This window comes from Desmodus rotundus, chromosome 3 (genome assembly GCF_022682495.2).
Source record: "Desmodus rotundus isolate HL8 chromosome 3, HLdesRot8A.1, whole genome shotgun sequence".
NCBI lineage: Eukaryota > Metazoa > Chordata > Mammalia > Chiroptera > Phyllostomidae > Desmodus > Desmodus rotundus.
The window spans coordinates 136,671,133-136,685,921 of record NC_071389.1 but is presented as its reverse complement, the minus strand read 5'-3'; the positions used below and the strand labels follow the sequence as shown (position 1 = coordinate 136,685,921).

Genomic DNA, 14,789 nt, shown 5'->3' with positions numbered 1-14,789 from the left:
TGAGCACGACATCCATCCTGATCCTTTTGGCTTGACTCAGGCCCATTATATGTGAGGCCAGGGTAAAGTGAATTTACACAAAACTCTTTATTTCTTTAGGGATGTGAAACTGAACCTTGTCCGACGGCAGCAGCATTTATTTAAAGACAATCTGATTTTGTAGAAACTTAGAAGGAAAACAATGAAAACAGGAACTGTCTGCTATTAAATATGTTTCCTGTAACTCAAGCTCGGTAAATGGAGTCTCTCGGTTTTGCTGCAGCTCCACCTCTGGGAGCCCCGTTTAAATCAGCAGGGTTTTGTGCGTGCAGATCAATGGCAGGGTTTCCAGTGTCACAAGGAAACAAAGCTTTCCAGGAGAAAGGGTCAGCCGGGGCCTAGCAGGGGCGGTGTCTTAATTACAAATACACCTCAGAGCCCGGAAGAATCACATTTGTTCACTGAATCTGAGATTCATCCCTCCACACTGAAAACTAAGCACACCATTTAACATATTTGGCATTTTCTTTTTAAGGGTGATCCACACTTTGAAATGCCTCTTGCGTTACAGGTCCAAAGAGCCCTCATGAAAGAAATAGAATAAAATCTTTGGTCATCATCTTATTCACAGTAGCAAATTAGAGTTGCAATTGAAAAACTTTCCATTGGCTGAGAATAAACTTAACATATTAACCTGGGGCCTGTATAATTTTGTTGCCCGGTGTCACCCCAAGTGATTCAATAAAAAGGAAAATTTAGCCATAAAAAAATTCCAATTTATAAATAGCTATACAATGTTTTCAATCAGCTCCCATATTGGAGATTCAACTTCTTGATTTAGAATTCACAGTTTTGTTTTAAATTTATGGGTAAAAGAGTGAAGATCTAAAATGTGGCCACATCTCTGGAGAACGACACGGGACAGTGACTCCAACCGGAACTCCTAGGGTGAGGTGCTCACATCACACGTGCAGGGCTGGCACTTTGGGGAGGCAGGAAGCAAGCCGAGAAGAACCGAGCAGGTGATAGAACGGTAATCAGAGAGAAGGGGGGAGCAGAGGGGAAATCTGGGAAATCCTCATCTGTGAACATCTATGTAAAAATTAAGAAGCGCCTTCATTCCATATCTGATCTCGATATTATATCGCAAGTTCTAGAGATAAAACAGGAACTCCTCAGGCAACAACGAATGAGCCTCAAAGCACTAGGAGGCTCTCTCCACTGCCTCTGTCTTCACTGTCTCAGGGAATCTGACAGAGCTCCAAGATCTGGGAGAAGGTTTTGGACGATGCTCAGATCCTGAGACTTCTGGAAACCTGAGAAGGAACCACAGTCCTCCCCTCAGTGTTGCTTCCCACATCATTCCAGAATGGGGAAAAGGCCATCGCCTTCTCCATTCCCTTCCCCTAGCTCCCGTGTACCGCAGGCTGCAGGCTTTCATAAACACGCGCATGGCATCCTCACGGTTGAGCTCAAGAATCTTTACATACTTGGGGGCCACACATTGTTTTCTCAGTCTCATTTTCTTTTTGTCTCTGTGGTGCCAAGAACTTAAGCATCATACTATCCTTTCCTAAATTCCATGAGTATAATCTTTTATTTTAAACTGGGAGGGGAAAAAATGAATTAGCCATTTTAATAGTTCAAGCACAGTGATTAACATGCATTTTTCTGGATTTTCTGAAAACGAGAGTGAAAATATTTTAAGTAAGAACAAAGGATTTCAGGGTGCCTAGAGAGGGACTGCATAAATAGATGGCCCTTCGTGTCGTATGCAGCACTTATTAACATGGACTTCTTCGATGCACCAGTGCATCTTCGAAAGCCTATGCAAACCGGGGCATATCAACACAAGAACACTTCATGTAGACAGAGCCCATGACTTTTCTGAGATTTCGAATATGGCAAATGGCCTCCACAAAGGTTTTAGGGGAGTTAAATTAATAAGAAGTTCAAAATCTTTATTTTATTCTATTTTCCAGCCCTTTAATGCTACAGAATTTTTGCCAACGTCGAGCACTTGGCTTCTAAGGATAGGGAGAGCGATGGAAGATCCTGCCTATGTGAACATCAGCACAGTCTTTTCCCCTTCCGGGTTTGTAAAGGAGCCCCTACTCACTGAAGTGCCCGTCCCCTTCCAGGAGCTGTTCCCAGTCCCACTGCCGGGGAGACTCATAACAACACCGGATGCTTACCAAGAGCTCCACACGTATGCAGCTGGCACGGTGTGAGGCACTTGGTCTCACTCAGTCTCCACAGCAACCCCTTAGATTCCTACTATTAGTACTCCCGTTTTATACAGGAGAGTGAGAAAATGAAGTCCTAGCCCAAGGCTGTGCCATGAAAATGAGGCAGACCGAGGATCTCCACCCAGGCGCCCTGATGCCAGAGCCAGCTCTCTGAGCCAGGGCGGCATGCTCCTCCGGGAGGAACCGCACAGCCATGTCACGGAGGAAGCTATCGGTCAGGGCAGCACTCTGGCTTTTTTCATTTTCTTATTATCTCGCCATCTTTACATGGGCGAAAGCTCGAGAGATTTCACAGAAGTACTGGGGAAGGGGTGATAGACTGAACAGCAGTAAAACAGTAAATGGAGGCAAAGAAAAAGTTCTTGAGTAAAATAGAAGAATAAGTGTAAGAGCACATGTTAAATTTAAGTTCTCTTTCTCTTAAGTACTACTTTTTTAAACTATCCAAAAGAACATGTGTGTAAGAATGTAAAATGGTACACCCACTTTGGAAAACAATTTGGCAGTTCCTCAAAATGTTACACGTAGACAGGACCCAGCAACTCCACTCTTAAGTACATGCCCGAGATAACTGAAAACACGTGTTCACATAAAAACTTACACACTAATGCTCATAGTGGCATTATGAATAAGTAGAAACACAAACAACCCAAATGTCCATCAGTTAATGAATAGATGTTGGGAACCGCCCTGCCTGGGTTCAGAAGCTGTAACCCCCCATGGCTAAGGCTGAGTGAGAGACCTTGGGACCCTAAGCCACTAAGGAGAAAAAGCTTATCTCCCTGGCAGGGGCGCCGCCTCTGCCCACTTTACTTCACCTGCTTGGCTCCCAGTGCATGACCAGTTAGCCAATGATGGGTAAGATTTCTCAAGGGACAGACGACCTAAGACAGGCATGGCCATGAAGAGGCCCTCAGGGAAGGACTTGGGGGGGCTATAGAAGAAGGGGGTGATGGACCCTCGCCTCTCGGCTTTGACATAGCCCAAGTCTTCATTCTGTCTGCAAGAAGTCTCCTAATCTCTTGGTTGCCTTACTTCCCCTGCCTGATTTAAGCCTGAAACAATGACAGAGGGTGGTGCAGCCTTGTGCTGGAAAGGGCTGATTCCCCAGGGTGATCAGGCCTAAGAAAGAATGCATAAAATCCTGTAAAAACTGCTTTTCTAAAAATGCCCTCGGTTTTCTGATAAGGGTCCAAGCCTGAAATGAGTTTGTTTACCAAAGTCTTATAGCCCTTTAGCTAACTGACCCTGACTCAGAATAAGCCCTCGTAGTTCTTTGTATGTTATCTATTGTTTGATCCTTACTGCCTGACAATGATAGATGAGCTTTACCTGTATTCCTGTGCAAATTGAACCCAATAAAAGCCCATTGAGGAAAAGGCTCTTGGCCCTTCTCCTTTGAGAGATCGGCCACCTTTCCTCCCCAAGCAGATCATGTCTTGGTAGACTTATTCTCATTCGTGGCAGCCAGGGGGGGCCCTGCAGGTGAAGCCCCCCCACAAATAGATAAACAGGAAGTGGTGTGTCTATAAACAATGGACTATTATCCAGTGGTAAAAAGTCACAAACTACTATTGTAACATACATGTTACAATATCAGTGAAGCTCAAAATCATATGCTGTCACATTTGACCACATATTGTATGATGCCAATTATACAAAATGTCCAAAACAGGAAAATCTACACAGACACGAAGATTAGTGGTTCCAGGGGCTGGGGCAAGGGAGAGTGAAGTAAGGAGTGAGGAGTGGTAGTTAATGGAAGGAAGGTTGATTTTGTGGGATGATGAAAATGTTCTAAAATTAGATTGTGGCGATGGTTGTGCAACTCTGTAACTATACTAAAAATTATTGAATTGTAAGCTTTAAACAGGTGATCTTTATGGTACGTAAACTACATCTCAATATGGCTGTTAAAAATCATTTACAAAAGAGCATGTGCTTCCTACATTTCACCACAGGGAATGGGCAGAAATGGTAAAGGTGTTTGTTTCATGCCTGCCTTTCAGCAGGACTTGCTCTCTTCATCTGTCTTCTAAAAGCATCACTCACCGCCAGCAGAGGGAGCTCCAACGACAGCTTTACCCACTCTGCACTCAGTCCTGTAGTTTGTGAGGACAGGGGGAAAAAAAAAAAACTATCTTCATAAAAGAGTATCTTTAGAAAAAGAATATTTCTTTAGAGAAAATAAAGGATAGTTGAGTTTTATCCTAACTTATCCCCACCAAAAAGATTGGAAAGTTGCCATGAATATTCATCTCTTTAAAACAAACCCACACTGATCCCCTTGTACATCTCAGCTGCTCGGTTTCGTGACTATGAAACACGCTCTGGGCCCCTTTCAGCACAGGCGCCAGAGTCTGCGTTCACTCCAGGTCTCTACCAACAGCAACCCTGGCTACATCCTCAAAAAGGACGCAGCAGCTATCAAAGGCATAACGAAGCCAACAGTAATGCTGCTTGTCCTTCTTGGGATTGTGTACAGCCAATGTTAATAGATTTTTTAAAAATCAATCAACTCACTGACATGTTTCCCAGAGAAAACATGTCTAATTAAAAAAATGTATACGTGCTTCCCAAAATCTCCAGCCCCTCTTGCACCAGCTGTTAGAGTTACAATGGTACATCAAACGAGGGTAATCAATTTTACACAGATGAAGAAAATATAATATTTCAAGCTGAGCTTTGGAATTAACTAAATTTATATGCATGTTGTAGTGAGAAGAGCATGGAATGTAATTTCAAAGGATGCGGGGTCAATCCTCACTCCACCACCGACAAGCTCTGTGACTTCGGGCATTTTACTCAACTTCTCCAAACCTCTGGTTTCCCACATGTAAAATGTAACATGTAAAACATAATAACGTCCACCTTGCAGAGAGGTTATAAACATGAAGTGACATGTTCGTTGCTCAATGGCTTCTCATAAGGTTATTTTAAGAAGGTACTTCCAAAAATTTAATCAAGCTCCTCAAAATAAACTTCTGTGAAAAAGACAGAAATCATTCTAGAAAATTACATTCTCTTTAATTACATTGTAACATGAATGACCATGGTAATCTCTTCAATGAATTGAAATATTTTGGGTAATTGTCCACATCCAAAAAAAAGCAAATAATTATTAAAGCAACTGGTTATAAAGTTTCAATATTGTAGAAGTGCTACATTTGGAAAAATAAAGACACATGACATAAATGGAATGAACAAAATGAAATAATGATACTTAGTTCCTAAAAAAGAGAAACTGTTAATTTCAAAAAGCAATAACTATACCTGGAAACAAACTAATTGTTCAATTTAAGAGTATTATGAAAATACTTCCAACACCTTGGCTTTATCTTTACCCGACATTAGAAAAGCCCCTTAATCTTTGCAAACTTCAATTTCCTCACTTATAAAATGAAGATAACAGCACCTAATTCAGATAACATCGAGCATGTAAAACACTTTTGCACGGTGCCTGGCACAACAAGCAGGTGCTGAATACGTGACAGTTGTTTCTTTTGGTTTTCTGCTTTTTTGTCTCAACATCTGAAAGCATATTTTAAGTTTGCACGGAGAATGTTTTTGAGTGTTTTATCTCAGATATTTGCAAACGGATTATATTATTTCTATGGCTATTTCAAATAGATTAATTGAACTCACTCCAAGTACACTCCATTCCCATCACTTCATCAAAATTGTTCTTGTTAAGATTAGTAATGACCTGCATGAGGCTGGACCCCATAGACTGTTCTTCCTCTACATCTTAAGCCGATTAGAAGCATATTTTACTGTTGATCACTTATTCCCACTTGAAACATTTTCTTCCCATGGCTTCCAGAACACCACTCTCCTGATTTTCCTCCTGGGACACTGGCCGCTTCTCCTGAAACTTCGCTACAAATGTTCCATGCCCCATCCTCTAGGACAGGGATTTTCAACCGGGTTCCCCCAGCAACTTCTAAAACATACAATACTTGACTCTGTAGTCAGGGGCACTGACCTCTTTTCCCTTAGATTGACAAATTAAAAAAAATAATAAATCACAACAGCCAACACAACAATAGCCGTCTGATGTGAATGAATCACTTATATCTATTTTTTGTCAGATTGTCAGATTGGCAAAAAATATATTTTTTGGTGCTGCAGAACTTTTAGTAATTAGCTTGTGTGGGTCAGAATTAACACATCCAGTTCCAATCTTCTTCTCTTCCCCCCAAACCTTTTCTTCCCAGTCTTCCCATCTCAATTAACAGCAGCTTCCATCCTAGTTGCTCAGGTCAGAAACCTTGAATTCCTCCTCCATTGCTCCCTCCTTCTCACAAACCCCACATCCAATCCATCAGTGAATTCTGTCGGCCTCAGTGTCGGAACAGGTCCAGAACCCAGCCCTCATCCACCACTTGTCGCCCCCCACGCCACCCCCCCGCACTACTACCCTGGCCAAGCCATTGCTTGGGTCACAAGAGTGCTGCCCTTTCACTTACCCCATAACTCGTCCCTTCCCCACCTAGCAGGCAGTCGTTCTTTTGACTGAACATGAGACCAAGTTGCTCCTCTGCTCAAAGCCTCCAGCGGCTGCCCATCCCACTCAAAGTAAAATCTGAAGGCCTTACAATGACCACCTTGAGATCCCCCTTCCCACCTCGGAGCCCTCAGGCGGTGCTGGCATCCTTGCTGGCCCTCAAACAGGGTAGGCCTGCGCCTGCCCACAGGGGCCTCTGTGTTGGCTACTACTGCTGCCTGGGGAGCTCCTCTCTGCAGGGGCCTCCATGGCTCACTCTGAGAGCTGCTCTCAGGGAACTCTCCCCGCACGGTCTGCTCAAAACTGCGGTCGCCCTCCCTGCCCCACACTCCTGACCTTCCCATTTCTGCTTTGTTTTGGCAAATTATCACATGACACTCTATGTATTTTAGCTATCTATTTGTTAATTGTCTGCTTCTCTAGAATGTAAACTCTCCCAGGAACATAAAGGGAAAGAATTTCTGGCTGTTTTTTACCTGTTGTGTCTCCAGAACCAAGAACAGCATCTTGCCCCAGCAGGCACTCAGTAACTATTTGCTGAGTGAGTGAAAAAAATGAAGGGGTGGTTTTCCTAGGCCAAGAAGACATGTTAATTAACCTCCTAAATAAATTAAAGCCTTAAGGCTTTTGGCACTTAAATAGATCAATTTTAAATTTTAAAAAACTTGCTTATGAAACCAAATCTATTATAACACACATAACAGTTGCTCCCTTTGCACCCAATACTCTCTCTGTGTGTATGTGTATACACACACACACACATGGATATATACAACCCACTAGGCAAACTCATTCCTTTTGTAGGGCCTAAGTTTAGTTTATACATCAAACTAAAGTTTAAACCACAGTCATATGCTGCTCTTTGCCTCCAGGGAGTTCCATTCTTGCTTCTTTTTGGGGACATGAGTGATATGCTTTATGCAAAGCAGTACTTTTTTGGAATTATAGTTCATATATATATATCAGAATTTAAACTAGAAATCAGAGAACAGCTTCCGTGCTTTCACAATTTTTCAATAGAAGGAAAAATTTTCAACAAAATGAAAACAATAGATTTCTTCACCCTAGAATGTACAACCTGGGTGAAATAGCCAACAGTGAAATAAATTACAGGACATGCGAAATTCCATCCAAATTTTTTATTAACCACATTTTTTTTGGATTTTGGTGTTTGGTTTTTGTTTTTACTATCCTCTAGTACTTTAAGGAAATTGATTCTTATAAAAAGCCATCCTATAGCTCTGGTCAGTAAGTTGGCATAAAAACTATGTTCTAGCCAGATACTAAATATTATTATGAGAATAAGTGTTTTCTTTTACTATTTTTATTTTATTTTTTAAAGATTTTATTTATTTACTTTTAGGGAGGGGAAAGAAGGGAGAAAGAGAGGAAGAGAAACATCAGTGTGTGGTTGCCTCTCGAGTGCCCCCTACAAGGAATCTGGCCCTGACTGGGAATCGAACCGGCAACGCTTTGGTTTGCAGGCCAGCACTCAGTCCACTGAGCCACATCAGCTAGAGCTTTTTTAGTATTTTTAATTTACCACCTAATGAACTCTTCTTTTTAATACTTGTCTGCCATAGACTTTTTTTTTTGACATTTTTTGTTTCTTTTGTCTTACCCACATCATATAAAATAGACAAAAAATTTACGTTTTAAATTGTTTTTAGTGAAAAATCTTGCCTATCTCAACAGTTTCTAAGGAAAAATATTAATTTTAGAAATTATTTTATATATGTTTTCCATTTATACTTCAGAATAAACTAAGTTATTTTTCTTTGCACAACGGTCTCTCCATTTAAATTTTTCTCCATTTCGAAAGTCTGTGATATTCACTGGTCCTTTCTATGTAACTACTACACCTTTTCCTCTGAAAAAGACTTGCCAGATTTTTGCCACATGTTCTGTCCTGGGCTATGAGCACGGGCTCTCGAAGTGAAAGTTGAAAAGCATTTGGAAATGAAATAAAAAGCAAGTTGTCAAATGTTTTCAATTTCATGGAAAAACACAACCTCTTCTGACGTTTCATATACAGACAAACCCACGGTACAAACCAACATTAGAAGTCAACGCTAGCGAGGATTAACAATTTCACTGTCCAGTGACTTGGCGCTGGAGCGATCACTCAAGATTTTTTTTTAACAGAGTAGGAAACATTGGCCTTGCTCTCAAAATATTTCCACTCAATCATTATCTAAAGGAAGCTCCCCCGCTATGTACGTCCCCCAAACAACATGATGGAGATTGCTCACGTGCCATGTAGGACGCTCAGGTCATCCTCAAAGTTGAGGTGTTGAAACCTTTCTTGTTAATACAATTCGTTGCTCTATTTTCTTTTTCTGCTTGCCGCTGGCATAAACCTGCAATCAACAAGGCACCACCACAATTAGACAGTGTCACGTGCAAATGAGAGAGAGGGCATGGTGGGGGAACTAAAGAAAAAAGGCAAATGATAAGTAAAACAGCAGTCCCATTAATTTAGAAGGATAATCATGTTGTAAGTGTTTGAAATACTGTTTACTTTATCTATGAAAACAGGGATTGCTAAACAAATTAATGGCATGAAAACCATTCTAAGAAATCTAGTTCATTTTTGCGGGCCTTTTCCAATTTAGTCTCTCATTGGTAAATCGTGCCCAAAAGATCATTCCTGGCACTCAGAACAGTTTGTTTTTAAAAAAAATTGTGTGTGTCTGTTTTTAATCAATGTCTGTCACTCCCACTAGACCAGAAGCTCCAGGAGGTCAGGGACCATTTCCATTTCACTCACCATTACATCCTCGGCGCCAAACACAGTGCCAACCCAGAGTAAGTTCCCAAATGTTTACTCAACAAGTAAACAAATCTCTCTTTCATGGCACTCTCTGCGCCTATCATATAGATTTACTAAAATAGCGGTCAATAAATTTTTATTAAATTGCATTAAGAGGAGAGTCTTGAGGGAAGTAGTTTTGGAATTACAAATTATTCGAAACCACTGAAATAATAATTGTAAGACATTTTTAACTATTCTTTCTGAATATTGACTGTTAAGGCATGTGCTTAATTTGATACAATTTTGTTAAACCCAATTGCAGTTGCAGTTTTCTTGTTTGTTCACACTCTGAATTAGTAAACGTATCTTTTCAGAAAAAAGTATGGGAGTCAGACTGCTCTTTCCCTCAAATGAATTATTCCCCCAGCTATTCCAAATTATTAGAGGGTGGTCTTATATCAAATTTCTATTATTAGCAATTAGTCTTGGTGCTGAAAAACTAAGAATATTTAAGTGTACAATAGATACAGACTATTATCAACCAAATAGGTACTAGTTTCTTAATAACTGTATTCCTTCTGAATATTCTTCCTGACTATGTAACTAAACAAAACCTTGTTTCAAATCATGTAGATGCAGCCTTGATGTTCCAATGACACCTGCATCCTACCCACAGTGAGGGACTTCCCGCAGACATGAAGTGCCTATACTATTTGACACTGACTCCCTATCCTCCGATGCCCTTCCTAACTGTCCCTATTGGTCTCTGCTAACTCCTCCTCCTGACTTCTCCTCTACGTGTTGAGATTTCTCAGATTTCTCTCTCGTCTGAAAAGTGACACAAAGTAGGGCCTAACAGCATAGGTTTTGAGCCAGCCTGCTTGAGGTCAAACCTCTAATCTTACACCTTCTAACTCTGGCTTTGGACCTAATTTTCTTCATTTATAAAATGGGGTATCTATCAACTAGGGGAGTTAATAGTACCTATTGCATAGGACTGTTGTCAGGATTACATGAGATAATACCTGTGAAATGCTTAGAACAGTGCTTGATGAGTAGTTAGTGCTCACTACATGCAACATATTTATCTACAGTCTCTTTCTCCATGATTCCATCAATTCCCACACCACTTATATTCACCACGTCTCAATATCCGTATCAACCATGACCACCTCATCAGCCAAATTCTGAACATAAGGACATCTATCCCTGCCTCCTCTCTGAAGCACCTGCCTGAACACCCACCTGAGCCCTGGACCACTCACTCTCAATGCACTCAAATCTGGACTCTTCTTCCCCAAATCTGTTCATTTCTAGCATAACTTTCCTCCCCACCAGTCAGATTAGAAACTACCTGTTGTGTTCCAGCTGGTACATCCCCCACATCACAGGGCTCAATATGTACACACTGAATCAGACCTTCCGTCACACTTTCCCTCCAATCAGCCCTCTGCCCTGTGCCAGAGTGAGCTTCCTATGACGCAGTTCCTTTCCAACTCACCCATCTACAAAGCATCTGAACTTTAATTCTTCTCCTAATCTTCAGTTTTATAGCTTTATCCCTTACCAGAGCTTCCTAAAAGCCCAAAAGTCAACCTACTTGAATTAATAGCAATTCCCCCAATAGGTTCTCAGCTTTTCTGCCATCATCCCTTTGCTCATACTGTTCCTGCTCTTAAATGTCTTTCTCCAATGTCCAATTGCTATCCATCCTTTGAGACCCATCTCCCATACAACCTGCTCCATAAAACCTTCCGTGATTCCACCAGTGAGATGTATTCCCTCCTGCCTCCAAACTCCTCCAGCCCTCTGAACTTCTCCTAAACAAATTCCCATATGCTACACTCTACAATGGTTTTTTATGTACACTGTCAATCTTCCTTGCCAAACTGAGAGGTCACATAGCAATAGAGTCAAATTTGCTCCATATTTAGGGAACTTTTTCAAGTTCTGTAAGCCTCAATTTCCTCATCTGTAGCATAAGGGAAATAAATGATCACGAGGACATTAAACCTGGTGTTCACAAAGATATTTAATGATGAGGGATATTGTTTCTTCCTAGGTGGAAAATTACCACAATTAAGTAAAAATATGTGCACACTAGAAAGACGGAAAGGAAATAGATGTGAACAGCTCTCGTCTTCACGTGGTGTGCGTGCGTTTTGTTTTCTTCTGGGCTGGCTCCTTGTCCAACGTGTCCACGACTAGCTCCTATTCCTCTCATAGCTGACTCATAAAACAAACTTTTATAGAATGCCTTCAGAAACTGTATTGTGAGCTGATGAGACAAAAAGTGTTGAAAAAAATCGTTTATAAAAGGAAATACTTTTTAAATTACTAGGGTAAGGAGAACCAAGATGGCGGCGTAGGTAGACACACTGCGCCTCCTCGCACAACCAGAACTGACAGAGAATCGAACAGCAAGGGGGACCAACACCAAGAAAATAGAAAATGGCCATTCATCCAGACTGGTAGGAGGGGCGGAGACGGGCACCGGAGTGGAGAGGACTCGCGTGGCTGTGGCGGGACTGAGACTGGCGGAGTGTGGGACAAATGGTGCAGGCAGTCCGAGCACTAGCAGACCCTGCAGCCCCACATCTGCGCAGATAAACCGAGAGGGCCGGACTCAGAGTGGCGGAGAGTGGGGCAGGCAGAGCAGCGGGTAGCACCCCGCGCGGCACCACATTCGCCCACAGATAAACCTGACTAACGGCAGGCAACGAAGCAGACAGACCGTGCAACCCAGGGCTCCAGCTCCGGGAAATAAAGCCTCAAACCTCTGATTGAAAGCGCCCCTGGGGGTTGGGGCAGCAGCAGGAGAGACTCTCAGCCTCACAGAAGAGGTTGTTGGAGACCCACAGCGGCCTAGAGTGTGCACAGGCCCACTTACTCGGGAACCAGCACCAAAGTGGCCCAGTTTGATTGTGGGTAGCGGAGTGAAGGATTGAAATCCGGAGGAGAGTGAGGCGGGCGCCATTGCTCCCACTCGGCCCCTCCCCCTCGTACAGCATCACAGCTCAGCGACCAGCGTTACCCCGCCCTGGTGAACACCTAAGGCTCCGCCCCTTAAAGTAACAGACACGCCAAGACCAAAAAAAAAAAAAAAAAAAAAAAAATGGCCCAAATGACAGAACACTTCAAAGCTCCAGAAAAAATACAACTAAGCGAGGAAGAGATAGCCAACCTATCGGATGCACAGTTCAAAGCACTGGTTATCAATATGCTCACAGACTTGGTTGAATCTATTCGAAAAACAGATGAAAAAATGAAGCCTATGCTAAGAGAAACAAAGGAAAATGTACAGGGAACCAATAGTGATGAGAAGGAAACTGGGACTCAAATCAATGGTATGGACCAGAAGGAAGAAACAAACATCCAAACAGAAAAGAATGAAGAAACAAGAACTTAGAAAAATGAGGAGAGGCTTAGGAACCTCCCGGACGCCTTGAAACGTTCCCACATCCGAATTATAGGGGTGCCAGAAGGAGAAGAGGAAGAACAAAAAATTGAAAACTTATTTGAACAAATAATGAAGGAGAACTTCCCTAATCTGGCAAAGGAAATAGACTTCCGGGAAGTCCAGGAAGCTCAGAGAGTCCCAAAGAAGCTGGACCCAAGGAGGAACACACCAAGGCACATCATAATTACATTACCCAAGATTAAACACAAGGACCTACATCCAAGATTACTGTATCCAGCAAAGCTATCACTTAGAATGGAAGGGAAGATAAAGTGCTTCTCAGATGAGGTCAAGTTAAAGAAGCTCATCATCACCAAGCCCTTATTATATGAAATGTTAAAGGGAGTTACCTAAGAAAAAGAAGATCAAAAATTGGAACAGTAAAAATGACAGCAAACTCACAGTTATTAACGGCCACACATAAAACAAAAACGAGAGCAAACTAGGCAAATAACTAGAACATGAGGGTTGTCATTAAGGGAGTGGGAGGGGGAGAGAGGGGGAAATGTACAAAGAATAAGTAGCATAGATGATAGGTGGAAAATAGACAGGGGGAGGGTAAAAATAGTGTAGGAAATGTAGAAGCCAAAGAACTTATAAGTATGACCTATGGACATGAACTATAGCGGGGGAATGTGGGAGGGAGGGGGGTGGGCAGGATGGAGTGGAGTGGGGGGGGGGAAATGGGACAACTGTAATAGAATAATCAATAAATATATTTAAAAAAAAATAAAAATAAAAATAAAAATAAAAAAAATAAATTACTAGGGTAATATGTGAAGCTCAGTACCATCAAAAAAAAAAGTGGGAAGAGACATTTGAGTCTTCAAAAATGCATCATATTTCAGCCATAATGTGACTGCAAAAGGATCAAGGGGAACAAAGAACCTTAGAAATCGTTTTCCCAAAAATACTCACTATCACAATTGGTTAGGTCACTGGCACAGCTTGTGAGGCTGGGTTTTGTAGAGCCCACACCTTGCTCTAACTTTGGGAGAGAGCAACACAAAGAGGTCTTTGCATCCAGCCTGTGATCAAGAATTTATGCCGGGCTCAAGCCTTAAGAATCCACATCAAGAAAGATTGAAGCTCCAAAGGTACATGTTAGAGTCGGCACCCTTCATGATGTTGGAAACCTCTCAACTGCAAACTCAACATGTCCAATGTTAAATTTATTATCTTCCTTTCAAAGCCTGTTCCCTTCTCAGGGCTTAAAATTAAGCATGGCTTTCAAGTCCAGTAGAACACATATTCAATGTCAGCTTTGCAGATAAGTGTAAAAGTGGACTTTGGAAATGTTATTTAATTTTTCTGAGCTTTAATTTCCTTATTTGTAAAAAGGAGATATTTATATTTACCCTAAGGTTGTTGATAGGAATAATTTTTTTAAAAATGTGTTTAAGTCACTCAGCACACAGCACAGCACCTAGCACAAATAACGACTTAAAACGGTAACAATTTTTGTAGAAAGATAATCACCATCTACCTCGTATCCCAAGGCAGAAGCAATAGAGACACCATAGACACTCAGTCCTCAGGAGCTACCCCAGTCACCAAGTCCCGCCATTCCGGCCCCCAGAAATATCTCAGTAATCTAACCTCTCTCCCCCCATGTCTGCTGCTACTTACTGATTGTAGTTCTTTTCCCCGCTTGCTCAGATCTGCACACTCAAATTAGTGGTGACTCCAGCTCTTACCATTCATCTCTGCCTTCTCCACCAGCACCCATGCTGACCCTAAAGTTCTCTTCCCCGAAGGATAAAATATGGCAATGTCATCCCCCTGCATATAGAGGCCCTGGCCCCCTGTGGCACCCAGGATCAAGCCCAAGCTCAATAA

At 41.9% G+C, this 14,789-nt stretch overlaps 1 protein-coding gene and 1 long non-coding RNA gene across 3 annotated transcripts in view; one reads left to right on the top strand and one right to left on the bottom strand.

The window, feature by feature from the left end:
• Positions 1–14,789, top strand: part of TMEM19 (transmembrane protein 19) — a 316,102-nt gene that overhangs the window by 48,718 nt on the left and 252,595 nt on the right. The gene's annotated exons all lie outside the window — the stretch shown is intronic.
• Positions 1–14,789, bottom strand: part of LOC128780541 (uncharacterized) — a 118,649-nt gene that overhangs the window by 94,553 nt on the left and 9,307 nt on the right. The window contains exons 2-3 of one of the 2 annotated variants that reach the window (XR_008426466.1): positions 8,988–9,095; positions 7,212–7,306 (exon numbers count right to left, since the gene is read on the bottom strand). This is a non-coding gene — a long non-coding RNA (uncharacterized lncRNA). Of the gene's footprint in view, positions 1–7,211; positions 7,307–8,987; positions 9,096–14,789 lie in introns of those variants that run through there. The other variant, XR_008426465.1, reaches the window with a different exon arrangement.